The 16,351-nt window shown below is 39.5% G+C and overlaps 1 pseudogene; it reads right to left on the bottom strand.

Annotated features, from left to right (window-relative positions):
• Positions 1 to 1,413: 1,413 nt before the first annotated feature.
• Positions 1,414 to 12,149, bottom strand: LOC138145586 (golgin subfamily A member 5-like; annotated as a pseudogene).
• Positions 12,150 to 16,351: the final 4,202 nt, after the last annotated feature.

Below are 16,351 nucleotides of genomic sequence, written 5' to 3'. Positions count from 1 at the left end.
ACAAGTAAAAAGAAAACTCATAGGTCGTATTTGGTAGCAGCTGAAGACGGTGGGAGAATTTACTTAATTTGTACTTTGGTAAAATAGCATTAGACTGTTAGTGGGGTAACTGAGGTTGACTGAGTCCTGCCATTGTTGATGACCTTGGGAAATTGATTTCCCATCTCTGGATCTAAAATAAAATCAAGGGATTGATTTAGGCAAATATCTAAAGACACTTAAAGCACCCAAATTTTGTAACTTATTTTATTCTCTCCTAGCATTTTTAAGATTTTTAAATGGTAGCCTGTCTAATAATGGAATTCCAGACTTTACATACCTGTGTTTTTACTTGGATCTTTGGGTTTATCGAACACTAGATTACCATGGTAATTTACTGCTATGTATTGCGTATCTAATCTATTCCACTGATCCACCACTATTTCTTAACCAGTACCAGATTGTTTTGAGTATTATCATTTTGTAATATCATTGAAATCAGGTACTGATAGGCTGCCTTCCTTCCCATTTTTAAATTGATTCCTTCAATATTCTTGACCTTTTGGTTTTCCAGATGTTTATTAGAAATTATTTTTCTAGCTTTATAAAAGAATATTTTTGGGTATTTTGATTGGTATGGAACTGAATAAGTAAATTAACTTTAGAAGAATTGTGATTTTTCTTTTATTGGCTTAGAATACTAATGAGCAAGTAATATTTCTCCACTTGCTTAGGTCTTCATTTATTTGTGTGGAGTGTTTCATAATTGTGTTCATAAAGTCTCTTGTTTTGGCTTGATAGACTCCCAAGTATTTTATATTATCTACAGTTATTTTTTAAATGGAATTTCTCTTTTTATATTTTCTTGCTGGGTTTTTTGGGCAGTATATTGAAATGCTGATGATCTTTGTGGGCTTATTTTATATCCTACAACTTTGCTAAAATAGTTAAAAGTAGTTAATTGTTTCAACTATTTTTTTAGTTGGTTCTCTAGGGTTATCTATACCATCATATCATCCGCAAATAATGATAGTTTTGCTTTCTCAATTGTCCATTTTTATTCCTTTATTTTTCCTTGTCTTACTGATGTAACTAGCATTTTTACTATGATGCTGAATAATATTGGGGATAATGAACATCCTTACTTCACCTCTCATCTTCTTGGGAAGGCTTCAGGAGATAATACTTGCTCTTGGTTTTAGATAGATGTTACTTTTCATTGTGGGGCAGCTAGGCAAAATCTCCTGGAACAGAATCAGGAAGGCCTAAGTTCAACTCCAGCCTCAGACACTTACTAGCTGTGTGACCCTGTGCAACTCATTTAATCTTGTTTGCCTCGGTTTTCTCATCTGTAAAATGAACTGGAGAAAGAAATGGCAAGCCACTCAGTATTCTTGCCAAGAAAAAAACAAATGGGGTCATGAAGAGTCAGATACAACAGCACTCTTCATTTCAAGAAAGGCCTCGTTGACCTTACTCTTTCTAGTGTTTTTAATAGGCATGGGTGTTGTATTTTGTCAAAAAGCATTTTTTGCATCTATTTATAGAATCATGATTTTTGTTGTATTTGTTATTGATATGGTTAATTATGATTATAGTTTTCCTAATATTGAACCAGCCCTGCATTTCTGGTATAAATCCCATCTGGGCAGAGTGTATGATTTTTGTGATATATTGCTGTAATCTCCTTGCTAGTGTTTTATTTAAATTTTTTTTTGCATTGATATTTACTAAGGAAATTGGTTTGTAGTTTTCTTTCTCTGCTTTTGTTCTCCTTGGTTTAGGTAACAAAACCATATTTATGTCATAAAAGAAATTTGGTAAGACTTCTTTATGGTATTTTTTCAAATAATTTATATAGTATTAGAATCAATTGTTCCTTAAATTTTTGGTAGAATTCACTTGTAAATCCACCTGATACTGGGGATTTTTTTCCTCAGGGAGCTCATTGGTGGCTTGTTCAAATTTTTTTTTTGCAGACAGAGTATCTAAAACTTTTATTTATATATCTAAATACAATTAGTTTCCCTGATTATAGCCCATAATCAGTAATGAACTAAAATACATTATCTGCTATACTAAATTGGTCTAGCCTGGTGTTTTTATGAAAATCCATTATCTGTGTGTATCACACTAGACCACTAACTTTCTGAAAAGCAAAGTTTACGCTGACCTTATGTGTTTTTTCTAAGAGACTGTTACCATTTTTTTTAAATCAGAAGAAGAAATTGTAGAGCATGGTATTTGTTCAATAATTTAAAAATTGAAAGTACTATTAAAACAGGTAATGATATATGCCCTTCTTGAACATTTCAGGCAACAAACTTTTTGCAGATTGTAATGCGAATGTAAATTTTAAAGATCTTCCCTGCCCCTAGGCTAAAGTGCACCAGAAGCCTGGGGAGGGAGGCTTGTTTTTCAGAAGATACTTTTTGATTGGCCAGTGGGTCAAAAAGGTTGTTACATTCTCTGAGCCAGGAGAAGGCTATATAAGCACTGATGTGTAGCTTTGTTTTGGGACTCACTTTGAGAAGTGTTCTGTGATTTGATCTGAATTCTGGGAAGCCGTTGTTGAGAGTCCCCCGGCTTTGAAAAACCCAGAATGTGGAAACCCAGATGTTGACTGGGTATGGATGTAATGGTTGGACAGTTTGGAAATCTGTCTACTTGATGTTTCTGTCTTGATAATTATGCCTGTATACTTAGAGGTTCAGGGTGCTGACCTTTTCTCCTGAACAAGGTAAATGATATATGTCTGACTGATTAAAGTAAGCTTGGTAACCCATTTTGAGTTGCTTTCCTTTAACAAAGCAGATCCAAGAACCTGTGGTAGCTGCAAACCCTGAGGACACGCTTGGGGTGCTTGCTGCTACACAGATCCAAAGTCTGGGGTAAAAAAGACTGATCATTCCAACACTCTGGCTCAGCTCATTTGCCAGTTGGATGGTCATGGTGAATTTCTGGTGTATAAGTAAGTAGAACAGTAATGACCCAGAAGTGAAGCAAAGCCATATATATAATTACAAATATTCTTGCAATGGTGTGTCTTCGAAGAAAGATTCCCAGATGGATGCTAAACTGGTCAATAGTACTGGCAGCTTTCTGTACTCTACCATACATTCCTGCCGTGTTGGTTTCTGAATCACTGAAAAGAACAGCAACATTCCATACACGTGTTCCTTCGACACCATCAATTCCAGACATATTAAAAGAAGTGTGATAGTAATGGCAATTAAAGATTCCCCTGTATTGGCTTGGTTTTCAAATTGATTGTATTAAAACCCAGAGCTTGTTAATCCCACCTGTGGGATGGACTTTTTGATGTGAAAAGAAAGTCCTGACTGGGAGGAGCTGGTGACGTAGATTTGGAGAGACAAGAGAGAGGCGGAAGTTCTTTTTGGAAGCAGCACCTCATGGAGAGGGAGAGACTAAGAGATTGCTGGTGGCTGCTTTGAATTGCCCTGGACTTTTGAGACCTGCCCCCTGAGCTGCCAAGGACTGAGGAGACATGGCTGTTTTGCTGGTACTTAGTCTGTCTGTTGTGATGTTATTTTGCCAGATTTGTCCACTGGTGAAAGACTGTCCTGTTGAAGAAGTCCTGGAACCTGGCATTTGGTTAAGAAGGCCTGAGACTGTCCTGCAGACAGAGAGTGAATACTGTCCACTGGTGAGGGACAGTACTGAGAGTGAATACTGTCCACTGGTGAGGGACAGTACTGTTGTTGCAGGGGTCTGGAGACTGTCCGGCAGACAGAATGAATACTGTCCACTGGTGAAGGACAGTGCTGTTGTTGCAGGGGTCTGGGAGCCTTTCTGTTGGTTCAGAAGCCCTGAAGAAGGATTTTCTTGTTGTATGTTTACAGAAATCCTGGGAGAGGGCTTTGCTAATGTGTTCAGGGGTTCTAGGACTGTTCTACAGACAGAGGATAAATTCATGAAGGGACTGGCAATGTATCTTATGGCCTTGCTAAGCCTTGTCTCTCCAGGAACTAAGATTGCTGAGAACTTGCCTCGTGTCAAGATGAAGAAAAGACCTCCATTTGGGTATTAAGTGCTGTGTTTAAACTTGATGTAACTCTGGGGTAGATTCAATTGTGATCCAGGGGTGGGGAACTTTTGACCTTTTTGTGTTCTATGGTTGAGCAAATGAATGTATTTTACTTATGTTTGGAAACTAATCTCCATTTGAGAAGAGGGGCTTTGTGGTGGACTTAATTAAGGTATAGCCTAGGGGTGGAGAAGTATTTGGAACAGAGACTTTGTAATTGATTGAATGATTGGAAAGTCCTGGGGTGGGGTAGGCCTTGGAGATGATTTAATCACACTTAGTAAATGCTGTGTTTTGAATGATGTCATGTTTTGATCTTCTCTGTTCTGGGTTTGTTACTGAATAAAATAGAGAGCACCTATGCTGGTATTTTGAACCTGGGAAGTTGCCTTTGCTTGGTATTACATTACAAGAAGGTCCATTACTATGACGAGCAACAGATTTTATCTGTTGCTCAAGCTGCTCCAGCTGATACACAAGAGATTTCTTTTTGGTGCTAAGATTCTTAAGCATGGAGTCTCAGTCAGTTGATGTAGTCTATTTTCTAGCTCTGATTGACTACTCTTGCTTAGAGTTTTGTTTGTGAGCTAATTCCTGAGTTTCTGGATTTCATCTTCTCGTTCTTTGATTCTGCTTTGTAGTGTACTTTTGGTTCAAAAGAGTTCTTCTATATAACTGAATTCCTGCTTCTGGCACTCTAGCTCAGTTTCTACTTCCTGTCTGGCTGCTTTCTGTTCAGCCATTGGCTCTTGGAGGTCTTGCAGCCATTCTCTTGAAGATTCAGCTTCACTTACCTGCTGACTTTCCATGTCCTGTAACTCAGTTCTAAGCTGCTGTAGCTGGCCCATCAATTTTTGCATTTCTCCTCTTTGCATCTCTTTCTCATGCCCAAGGTCTTCTAATTCCACAGTACTTTCAGTACGGCTTTCTAGACCTTCAAAACCAGAGCCTTCTTTCAAGATGCTAATTGTGGGGGGCTATTGATATCCCGTCCTCTCACTTACCCATAGTAAGTCTTCGGTCGTCACCGGCCTCCTAGGAGGAATTACCAGACAGAGCACCCGAGGTTTGCAGGAGTTGTTTATTCAGGCTCAGCTACATCGCGACTGCCCTGAACTTCCGCATCAGGGCAACTTATAGGTACATATAGCCAATCATCTTCTACAGCTCTATTCATTACCTTTTAAGGTCATACATCAAGCAAGCAGGCACTAGCCCATATACCATTACTTCCTGGCCCCCAACATCTCCCCCTTTTTGTTTAATCAGGACGCTTGTCTGGTACAGCCTTAAGCGGTGCAGTTGCAATAACCTGAATTTAGCAGACCCTGGCGGCAGTAGGGGAATGCGGGATGTTCTGGCTTGGGTCATCTCCTGATCCCTGAACCTTACCCGTCCTCGGTAACCCAATGCCCTCGGGCCCTGTCTTAGGCGGCTGGGTCAGGAGAGGTTGCCCGTCATAGAACGGATCCCGTCTTACTTCAAGAGCGTTACATGTCTTCCATGGAAGCCAGCCATACTTGAGGGTCTGCTCCTTCCTCAATGGCCATAATGGCCTTTTGTGTGAGCAACATATATCCTTGTTGTCTTCTCTGCAATCAGCAGAGGTACCAGACAAGCAACCCTATGGTCAAGAGTAACACCATACTTGACGCCCCCAAACCTCCCCAAGAGGCAAACCATTGGGTAATGTTTTGGAACCACTCAGTCCATGCTGATAATTGGGGACCAGATATGGTGGTAGAATTCAATACAACTATAGCATGTCTTAATTCATTTAACTTCAGTGTAAGCTGCTTATTCCATGTCCCGTTTAAAAATGAACCCAGAGTATAGGACAGATTAGCTGCCCTAGAATATCTTTGGTACGGGGCAGAGGTCACACAAAGACCGGTTGTGTGCCATTGGCACCCCATGAGACCCATTTCCATTATGGCATCAATTTGCTCTTGCTGAGATAAGAAATTCTCATTACCTTTAACCAAAGCCGTGGTCCCTACTGCAGTGGACCCGGCAGTACCAAGTCCTAAAAGCAGAGGTACAAGTATGGGGGCTCTTTTATGTCTAGGCAAATTTGCATGCTCTCACCCACCCTCACCGGAATAAAAGTAAGGAGAGGGGGCCTCAATGCATAGACAAAGGTCAGAGCTGACCAAGGGGAGCATGTGAATAGACAGTTTAGATAAGACTTGGGCCAGGTGGTTAAGAAGACAAAAGGCAAGGATAAAGGAGGGTGTGGGCCAGCCCTGGCCTTGATTACTTAATCAAGAGATTAAGGGGTGGGGTCCATAGCCAAGGTCCGGAATTTGGCCAATGCCAGGTCCAAGGGGTGATGGGTAACGACTTCAGGCAACGGTTGATACTCAGCCGACAATGTTCCCGGCAGAAGAGTCACCTGCCAGTGAAGGGTGCTGAGCCTAAAAAAACACAAATCTAGCAAAAAGATTAGACAAACAAGGGCCAAAAAGGAGTAAGAGAAAATTGACCAGAAGTGGGGTGAGTATGGGCTAGTATAACCCATTACTCAGACTATTTCACTGTCCTTCATATTTTCCCATAGAATAGGCCTTTCAAAATCCCACTAGAGATTTAAAATTTCTTCTAAAAGTATTTTCCCTTCTTTAAAACAGTTCAAGACTCATAAAACTTTTAGAATGATCTTAAGCAGTTTGCATAACTTTCTGTACATGTTCTAATCTTAGATAAAATAATATTAGATTTTCCAGTAGGCTAACACGAAAGAGCTCACATCCTTTACTGACTCCCTGCTCCGATCATAGAAACCTGCTATAGAAGGAAAAAAAAACAGGGACCTGTGACATTCCAAATATGACAGGATAGAACATCCTTGATTCTGTTTAAATTCAGGTTAGTTACAGATATCCAACCATGCAGTATCCATTCCACCTCAATGCTAGACTCAGGAATAGGTGGGGAACATTCCTTTTCAAAGGAACCCCATAGGTGTTCGTAAAGTCAAATCTCCCATCAGGTTTATAAATCATTGCCCTAATAGATTTGCATCTACTGCCCAAGATTCCTCATCTTTCTGTAACTATGCTTAATCTGATCTCACACTAAAATTTCCGTTCTCTCAACTAAAGTGTCTCTGATTTAATCCCAACAATTAATTCAGTCAATGGCATTAATACCCAATTATACTTTGAAATACTGGGATCCCTATGACATATACACAGATATAACTTTTCTACAGAAACTTTATAATCCCAATCTCAGTCCATGGGATAATGATTCAATATTGCATTTGTATTCTTATTTCCTTTTCTTCTCAAATATGATTGAGCTATTAATTATAAAATCTAGTTACAAATCTTTCTGTCTTCCTTAAAACTTCCTCACACCCTTCTCGACATACTTAAACCATCTGATACAAAGGTATCCATACCACTATTTAGAGACAGGAGGGGCTTGGAAATCCCCATTTGTCCCCAAACCTTCTTATCTTAACATCAATTTACTCTCATTAAGTTGCAATATACCACAAAGATTTGCCAGGACTCATATACATAAGGGATTCCCTTTAACATCTTTCCCTTCACAATTTTCTGAGATTGTCCTGGTAAGGCCAATTGTTAGAGATCCTTTTTACTCTTTTGTACATAGACTTTGCTGCTTCTCAGTAAGTCAAGCTTATAGTTTAGGAGCTTCATACAAGTTCGCTTTCCCAGGTAATTTTACAACATTATACAGTAGTAGAGGGACTGCTCTGAATGAGCAGAACTAGTCAGTATAAAGTTGTCACAGTTTTAGGTTTTAGCATTAAAACAGTAGCCCAATAACTTAGTTAACAGTCTTACAATTTCAAACAATCTTAACTGAAACTTCCTTTTAAACAAAGATAGACTTGGAAGCTTAAGATTTTCCCAAATTACAATACTCCAAAACTTTAAGAGAAACTGCTTTTCATACAGCATAGATAGTACAGATGTTTACCAGTAATGATATCATCTCAAGTTTGAACTTCGAAATAAGAGCAAATGAATTACCAATCTGATGACCTTAAAACTCCACATGAAGTTATACTAAACTAAAATCCTTTTTTTTTTTTTTTGCTGCCATACAACCAATCAACTTATAATCACTGTATATTTCCAGAATAGCCAAAAAGTTAAATGGACAATCAGCTATCACAGTAAATATTGGCAGTATTGTTACTACTTGTTTGTATCCCAAATATAAAAGCTTTAAACCATCAGATATTATAACATAAAAAATCCAATTCACATGAAAATAACATTATAACATAGGGTTAGCAGAACTGATAAAGTAACATAGCTAGTTTTACACAACTTTTTCTCCATCTTTTAGTTTCAACAAAACTCATATTGAAAACTGATTTGTCACTCAATTTTTACAGTATAAGAGGACTTTACAATTTAGATTTTACAATTTAGAGATACCATAATAGAACAATGATATAATGACATTAATTGCATTTCCGATTCATCACATACCAAAATTATTGATAGAAAATTAGGCTTACCAAGTGCAGAGGCTTTTCTCCTCTCCCCACAGTTGCAGAGCTTGGTTGTGGTCCCCGGGATTTGAAAGGAAAGAGGGTCATCTGCATGCCCCAGGGGCCCTCAATATAGCTGCTATGCCTCCCCCCATTGTTTTTAGCTGTTCCAACTTTTACTCCAATAAATTTTGTGTCCACTCCTTAGAAACTTCTTTGAAAGTGATAGCTTTGACTTCCCTAGCAAGGGGAGAGGGAGTGGCGCCTACTCCCTTATCCCAGTTCTAGAGAACCCAAAAACCTCACCTTATGTATCAAATCTTGGAAAATATTCCAATTTGCCTAAATGCCAAATAGTAAAATGAATTCCAACTTTTCTTTAGCATCAAATTAGGAGTGACACTTTTCAAAGATGACCAGAATGCATTCAGTTGCCTTTTAGTTGCATTCTGTTACACAAAACTTTTCTCTTTTAAGTGAGGCAGGAAATAGTTAAATGTTAATCTACCTGCCTCTTTGTTCTGAGGGAAAAGATTCCCTCCCCCTCCCATCACTTGGCCAGAGTGGAATGAAGAGGAGATTTTCAAACTTTTAAAGATCTTAAAACTTCTGTTCACACTTTTCAATAGCAACTAACTTATACCTATCTTAACTTCCTACCCATGTTCCTTTCTTTGCTACATGCTTAAACTTTCTTGCTTTTACTACTGTCTACTCATCCTCCTGTTGGACTTTGATTAAAGCCCTTTAAAACCATATACATACTTTATTTCTTTCTAATTCCAACCTAACATTTCTCCTATACTCTTTCACTTGCATTTACCATCATATAACCTAAACAAGACAATATTTTGCTCTCTTTCTCTCCCTTTCCAGCCTGCACTCAGCAGCAGGGGAAAGAAGGAGGGAAAGAGATACAGCATTTCAAAGGAATGTCCTGCAGTTGCAGCCAATGGTACAGAACTTTTCTAAATTAAATTTGGTCACAGACTCCCCATATCCAGAGGCCCGTTTCTGGAAGTCTGTGAAGTTGTCCAAAAGGCATTTCAAAGGAGTACACGGGCCGGCTGTGGATGACCCTTGGCCCATAATGGACCTGATGACTGGATAGGACAAACAAAGACACAGAAGGGACAGAACACAGCAGAAACACAAGATACGACACGTAACAGTTCTGTGCACAGTACCAATCACTCAAAACATGTACCACTCATTCTAAACAAGCAACTAAGTGGGACTCGAACCCACAATTTAATTGCTCAGACCAGAGTAATTAAGTGGGACTCGAACCCACAATTTAATCACCTAAACCAGAAAGAGTAATTAGGTGGGACTTAAGGTGTTATCTATCTGCTTCTTAAAAGTGATCGGGCCTCCGGCAAGGTTGAAGGGAGGAGGACGGCTTCCTTCCTCCCATTCCGCAGCCCAGGCAGCCGCCCCCTCTGTGGGGACTTCCTCCCTTTTTCTGGGCGACGCCCTGTAGGCGTCGAAGTCAGGCACTTCCTCTTTTTATTTTTTGCTGCGCCACTGTCTCCTCTCTTCTGGGTTCTTGTTCCCAGCAAACAGCGCGTGGAGCCAGCTCCTTCGCTGTCGCCATCTTCCCCGCTTTCTAATCCCCTCTCCGCTTCTCTCAACTCCTCCCACAGATATTGAGGAGGTCGGCTAGTCGATTCCTCCTCCAACTCCTCACTAGAGGAGCCTGCTAAGGATAAACGGTGAAATCGGTTGGGGTTAATGACCCCGGGTTTGTTCCCTCATATGAAGCCATTTGTTGTCCCACCACGGCCCATCGGCCTGGCTGCACCCCCGCATGTTGTATCCAGGGGCAGATGGTCCATATTTTTTCTTCAAACTGGCGGCACGTTCTTATCGGTATCTTTACGCCGCCCTTCGCGCACACTTTGTAAAGCTGCACAGCAATAACTCCTTTCTCCTCGGGCAAAATTGCGGGGACACTTCCTGCCCCTCCCATCTTCTCAAAGGTACTCTTTACCAATGAGGCTGTCTGGAGAGCTAAGTTACAGCCCAGACGGTCTTCTCGGACCCTACCCACGCCCCACGTTGGGCACCAGTTGTGGGGGGCTATTGATATCCCGTCCTCTCACTTACCCATAGTAAGTCTTCGGTCGTCACCGGCCTCCTAGGAGGAATTACCAGACAGAGCACCCGAGGTTTGCAGGAGTTGTTTATTCAGGCTCAGCTACATCGCGACTGCCCTGAACTTCCGCATCAGGGCAACTTATAGGTACATATAGCCAATCATCTTCTACAGCTCTATTCATTACCTTTTAAGGTCATACATCAAGCAAGCAGGCACTAGCCCATATACCATTACTTCCTGGCCCCCAACAGCTAATCAATTTTTCTTTTGATTGAAGTATTCGAGAAGCCTTTTGTTTGTAGTCAGTTCTTGTTTAAGTGATTCAACACTGGTCTTGGACGTTTTGACTTGCTGCTGCAATTCATCAGCTCTCCTCTTTTCATCCATGTATTTTCTTTCCGCTGTGGTGACTGCTTCTGCTGAATTCTGATGTTCCGTTTCTACTTTACTGAGGCAAGCAGCAAACTTACTCTGCATCTGCTTGTAACTATCCATTTCCTGCTTCAAGGCAGACTCAGCATCATGTAGTCTTTCTTGTAGAGTTTGCAAAGCTTTATTCTGCATAATGTTCCCATCACTGTGATCTTGCCACAGTCATGATTTTTCACTCTGTAGTGCTTCTAAAGCTTCAGTTAGAGTATTCAGCAGGTGATCAGCCTCCTATAATATCACTTTCAGCACAGCCAGCTGGGAATCCTTTGTGCCTATTGCTTCAATCAGATCATCAACTTGACCTCGAAGTTCTTAAACTACCTGATCATTCTTAGAATGGTCTACATTCCATTTCTCCACCCTTGTTCATGCTTTGTTTAATTCTTCCTGTGTTTCCTTGGATCTTTGAATTAATGAAGCCATTTCCTGATTTAAAGACTGAACTCATTCCTTAGGAATTGATTCTCCAATCAAAGATTAGACAGTTCCTGGGACCTGCCATCATCATCAGCAGAAAGGCTTCGATCACTAGATCTGGCACTCAGGGATGTATTTTCCTTTGAAGCATCCCCTTGAGCTCCTACTCCAGAATCTGAACTATCAGAGGGTTCATGGCTTTGACTGCTGGTAGATTTTCTTCAGCAGTTTTGATGCTGGGTGCACCGGCAGACACAGAACTAATTCTTGATGTCTGAGAATGACTCTGAATAGCTGCCTTGCCCCTTTCTTTTTTAGTTTCAACCCTTCCATTAGGTTCCTTCTCTGAGCTGTTGAGAAAATCAAATAGCAGTTCATCATCAGGTTCAGATTTTTGGGAAGAAGGCCTAGGATCAAATGTATTTTCACCCAGATGGGAAGCCTCCACTGATGTCCTAGATTCCACTTTCACATTTGCAGTCCCATATGATCTGCTGCAGAAGAAATGTAATTAGCTTTGGATACAGTATGATATGTCAAGTCCGTATTTTGTTGGTGTAGTTCAGGATTACAGTTTCTGTGTTATATATGACTTGGCTGATGTTTTCTTTTCTGTTAAGAACTGTTGCTGCCCCTTGGTCAATTCTGTTCAGAAGGTCCTCAGCTTTTCCAATAAGATCCTCAAACCAAGACATGATGGAAGACATGAAGATCTGCAAACCAAGACATGACTGCATCAGTCCCCAGGCCCGGATTGAAGGGATGGACGACAGCCTTCCTCCTCCTTTTTTCCTCATTTTTTCCCCCTATTTCTCCTCCTCTTTCCTCTGGAGCTGGAAGAAGGAAGGAGCCCGGGGGATACTCGCACTGCTCCCCGGCACCCAATTTATTTTTTTAAGATAGGGTTATTTAAGTATTTTATTTTCTCTTCTATTAATCTGAGCAGTTTACATTTTTGTAAATATTCATCTATTTCACTTTGTCAGTCTTCCTGGTATGTAATTGGGCAAAATAACTCCCAATAATTGCTTTAATTTCATCTTCATTGGTGATGCATTCACCCTTTCATTTTTGCTGCTAGTAATTAGGTTTTCCTCTTTCTTTTTTAAAGTCAAATTAACTAATAGTTTATCTATTTTATTGGAATTTTCATAAAATTACTTTTTGGTTTTATTTATTACTTCAATTTTTCTTTTACTTTCAATTTTATTATTCAGGATTTTTATCTTGGTATTTATTGGGGACTTTTAAATATGTTCTTTTTTGAAATTTTTTTAGTTGCATGCCCAATTCATTGATCTGTTCTTTCCCTTTTTTATTTGTATATACATTTAGAGATATAAATTTCCCCATAAGTACTGCTTTGGCTGCATCCCCAAAATTTTTGGTATCATGTTTTATTTTTTATAATTCTCTTTAATAAAATTATTAATTATTCTTATGCTTTTTTGCCTACTCATTCTTTAGTATTAGATTATTTAGTTTCCAATTACTTTTAATCTGTGATTCTATGGTTCTTTATTGAATTTATTTTTCATTGTGTAATGGTCTAAAAAGAATGCCTTAAGCATTTCTGCTTTTCTGCATTTGATTATGAGATTTCTATGCACTAATACATGGTCAATTTTTATGAAAGTGCCATGTATAGCTGAGAAAAAAAACATATATTCCTTTCTATTACCATTTAATTTTCCCCAGAGATCTATCATAGTTAATCTTCCTAAGATTATATTTATCTCCTTAACTTCTTTCTTATTTGTTTTATGCTTAGATTAATCTAGTTCTGAGAGGGGAAAGTTAAGGTCCTGCACTATTATAGCTTTAGGGCCTTCCTCCTGTAATTTATGAAAGATACTTTTCAATACTTTGTTATTTACTACCACAACCACAATACGTAGCTAGCTTCTTTACTTTGATGCATAGTTACGTCCATTTCTATAAAGGACTTTCCTTACAACCGTGGGAGGTCGGTTGTATAGGTATTTTCATCCTTACGTCATAGATGAAAAAAACTGAAGCTCATAAATATAGAGTGGCTTGTCTATTTCTTTGTAACTCATTATTTCCATGATGTCCCATGATTTCTCTCTCTGTACCGTGCTGATTGCCTTAAGACTCAGTCTGACAGAAAAAAAACATTCCTGATACTGTGGCGGCAGTATAATACAATGGAAAGAGTTCTGGATTTGGCGTCAGAGGACGTGAGTTTGAATCCTGGCACAACTGCTTACTGCTAAATACTCCCTGTAAAATGAGGTGGTTAGATTAGATCATCTTGAAACTATGAGTCCTAATACCTAATCTCTTGAGAGTGTTATTTTTTTTTTCAAATTTGAATTTTTTCACCTTGAAACTTTTTTTTACATATCCTGAGAACTTTCAGAATGTTAAAAAGCTAAGATCAAAAATCCCTGCTATGGAAAGGTAACAAATGCAGAGAAAGACCTTAGATCGCATACTCTCAGTCAGAACATACCTTTTTATCCCTCTCTGTTTGTAGGGAAAATTATTTGTCTTCCTGCTCTCCTCCCTCCTTTCCCAGTGCTTTGTGTTTTTCTTTTCATGGTTTTCCTATTTAAACAGTCATTTATTGCTTTTGTTTTGGCAAAATAAAAGCATGTGTGCTCTCTGGACTGGTCTGCACAGGCCAGGCTTCAAGACCACAGTCTTTGCTGTTTCTCTGTTCCTGTTCCTCTCTCCCCTTCCCCCATTTTCTATAGAAAGGGGTAAGAATAAGATAGGGTGGGCATCTGACTCAATGAGAGTTGACAGTTGGGAAGCTTTGAAGGAAGACTTCCCTAAAGAAAAAATATAGAAGAATTTAAAGATATAAGTTATAAAAACTCAGAGAACACTTTGAAAAGAGACCAAGAATACTATCTTACGAAGGCCACAGAAAAGTACAAAAGACTCAAGACCCAGCTTTTTGAGAAATCCTGGACCTGGGCTCATAAGTTTGAGATCCAGAAATGCCATATATTGACCTGCAATTTCCCACATCTAGCCCCAAAGGCGCTGCTCTGCCACAATGAAGGAGATGTAATCCCAACCCAACCATCTTGTGGAATCACATAGAATCTACTGTGGTTTGATTAAGACAAATAGCTCTGTGACCTGCGGCAAGTCTCAAAACTGTTCTGCACCTAGATTCTTCATTTACCATGTGGGAGGGCTAGACAAGAGAGATGAACTCTGAAGTCCTTTCCAACTCTGACATACCAGGCATCTATAAGTCTGTGATTCTAAGTCAAGGTCAATTTAATGATAAAGCGATAAAGCAGAGAGTGAAAGGAAGAAAACTGAGTCTAAAGCAGGAGTGCTTAACCTTGTTTTGGGGAGGGGGGGCAAGGTCAGGAAATTTTTGATAGTCTGGTGAAGCCTATAGGCCCCCTCTCAGAAGAATGTTTTTAAATGCATAAAATAAAATACTCAGGATTATAAAGGAAACCAGTTTTACTGAAATATGCTTATCAAAATACTTTAAAGGATACAAATTCACAGACCCCTTGACATCTCTCTTCTGACTCCTTGGGGATCTATGAACTCTGGGGCAAAATGTATAGCTAGGTAGCTTGGAGCCAAAGTCAGGGGTAAGGAAGACTTCTAGTAGTATATTCCTTTCCTAATTCTCTTATATTTAACCATACTGCATTTATTGACTTTATATTTATGCTGAATACATATATGAATGTGCATATATCCTCACACAATAAAATATATATAATACACATACACACACCTATATATGCATATACATGTATGTGTATATATGATGCACGTACATATTGTTAGATAATACATTACATATGATATAATGCATATAGATATGATGTGTGTATATATGTGTATATAGCCCAATTGTGTATGTGTATATATGTGTGTGTATACATATACATATACATATACATGCACATATAATGTCTGTGGTGGGGTGCGGGGTGCGGCTAGGAGTCACAGTGTATACATCCTGCGTCAGGAAGACCTGAATTCAAATTTACCCTAAGGCAGATTTACTGTGTGACTCTAGATAAGTCACTTAACATCCATCTGCCTCAATTTTCTCATCTGTAAAATGAAGAATATAATAAAAGTTACCTCTCAGGGCTGTTGTCATGATAAAATAGATAGTATTTATAAAGTTCTTCAAAAACCTTAAAGCACGATATAAATGCCTATTTATATCCTCCTCCTCCTTTTCTTCCTCTTCCTCCTCCTCCTTCTCCTTCTTCTTCTTCCTCTTCTTCTTTTTCATTTTCCTCCCACATTAGAATGCAAGTCCATGATAAGCAGGGATTGTTTCATCCTCCTTGTACTTGCATTACTAGGATTAGAAAAAACCTGGCACACAGTAGGGGCTTAATAAATATTTGATTCATTGAGTGGCCAAGAAGACTTCATAAGCTGTGAGAAGTGTCTGCAAAGAATCCCCTGGGGACCTCCCTCCTGCGGAAAACTGAAAGAATCTGGGACCCATTTTTCCCAGCTATGTGAATTCCTGGAGCTGAGGACATGCAGGAGGGAAAGCATTGCATCGCTGCTCAAAACAGGAAGTGCCCTCTGTGACCGGATGGTCAGTTTTTGTTTTGGAAGGTCCTGGGGCAAGTGGACCCACTGAGTGAAATTCCACTGGGGGGAAAGGGAGGATCTGCTTTTCTTTGGACAGGGTGTGGTGTTTACTTTTAGAGTTTTTCAAACCTTCCCTGCCTTTGGGGAATGGGAAAAAATGAATCATGTCTGTTTGAAATTGGAACCCTCATCCTGATTTTTGGTGAGGCAGGAAGGCATCTTTTAGAACTAGGCCATTCTTTGTTTGGGACAGTGCTTAGGGGCAAAGACCATTCATGCAGGTTCTGATTATAGCTCTCAATTTAAGAGGCTTGGGGAGGTGGTAGAGGCA

The sequence above is a fragment of the Petaurus breviceps genome, unplaced genomic scaffold, assembly GCF_028583685.1.
Source record: "Petaurus breviceps papuanus isolate PSGF00001 unplaced genomic scaffold, PetGlider_PUasm1.0 90740, whole genome shotgun sequence".
Classification (NCBI taxonomy): Eukaryota; Metazoa; Chordata; class Mammalia; order Diprotodontia; family Petauridae; genus Petaurus; species Petaurus breviceps.
This window is presented reverse-complemented; position numbering and strand designations above follow the sequence as displayed.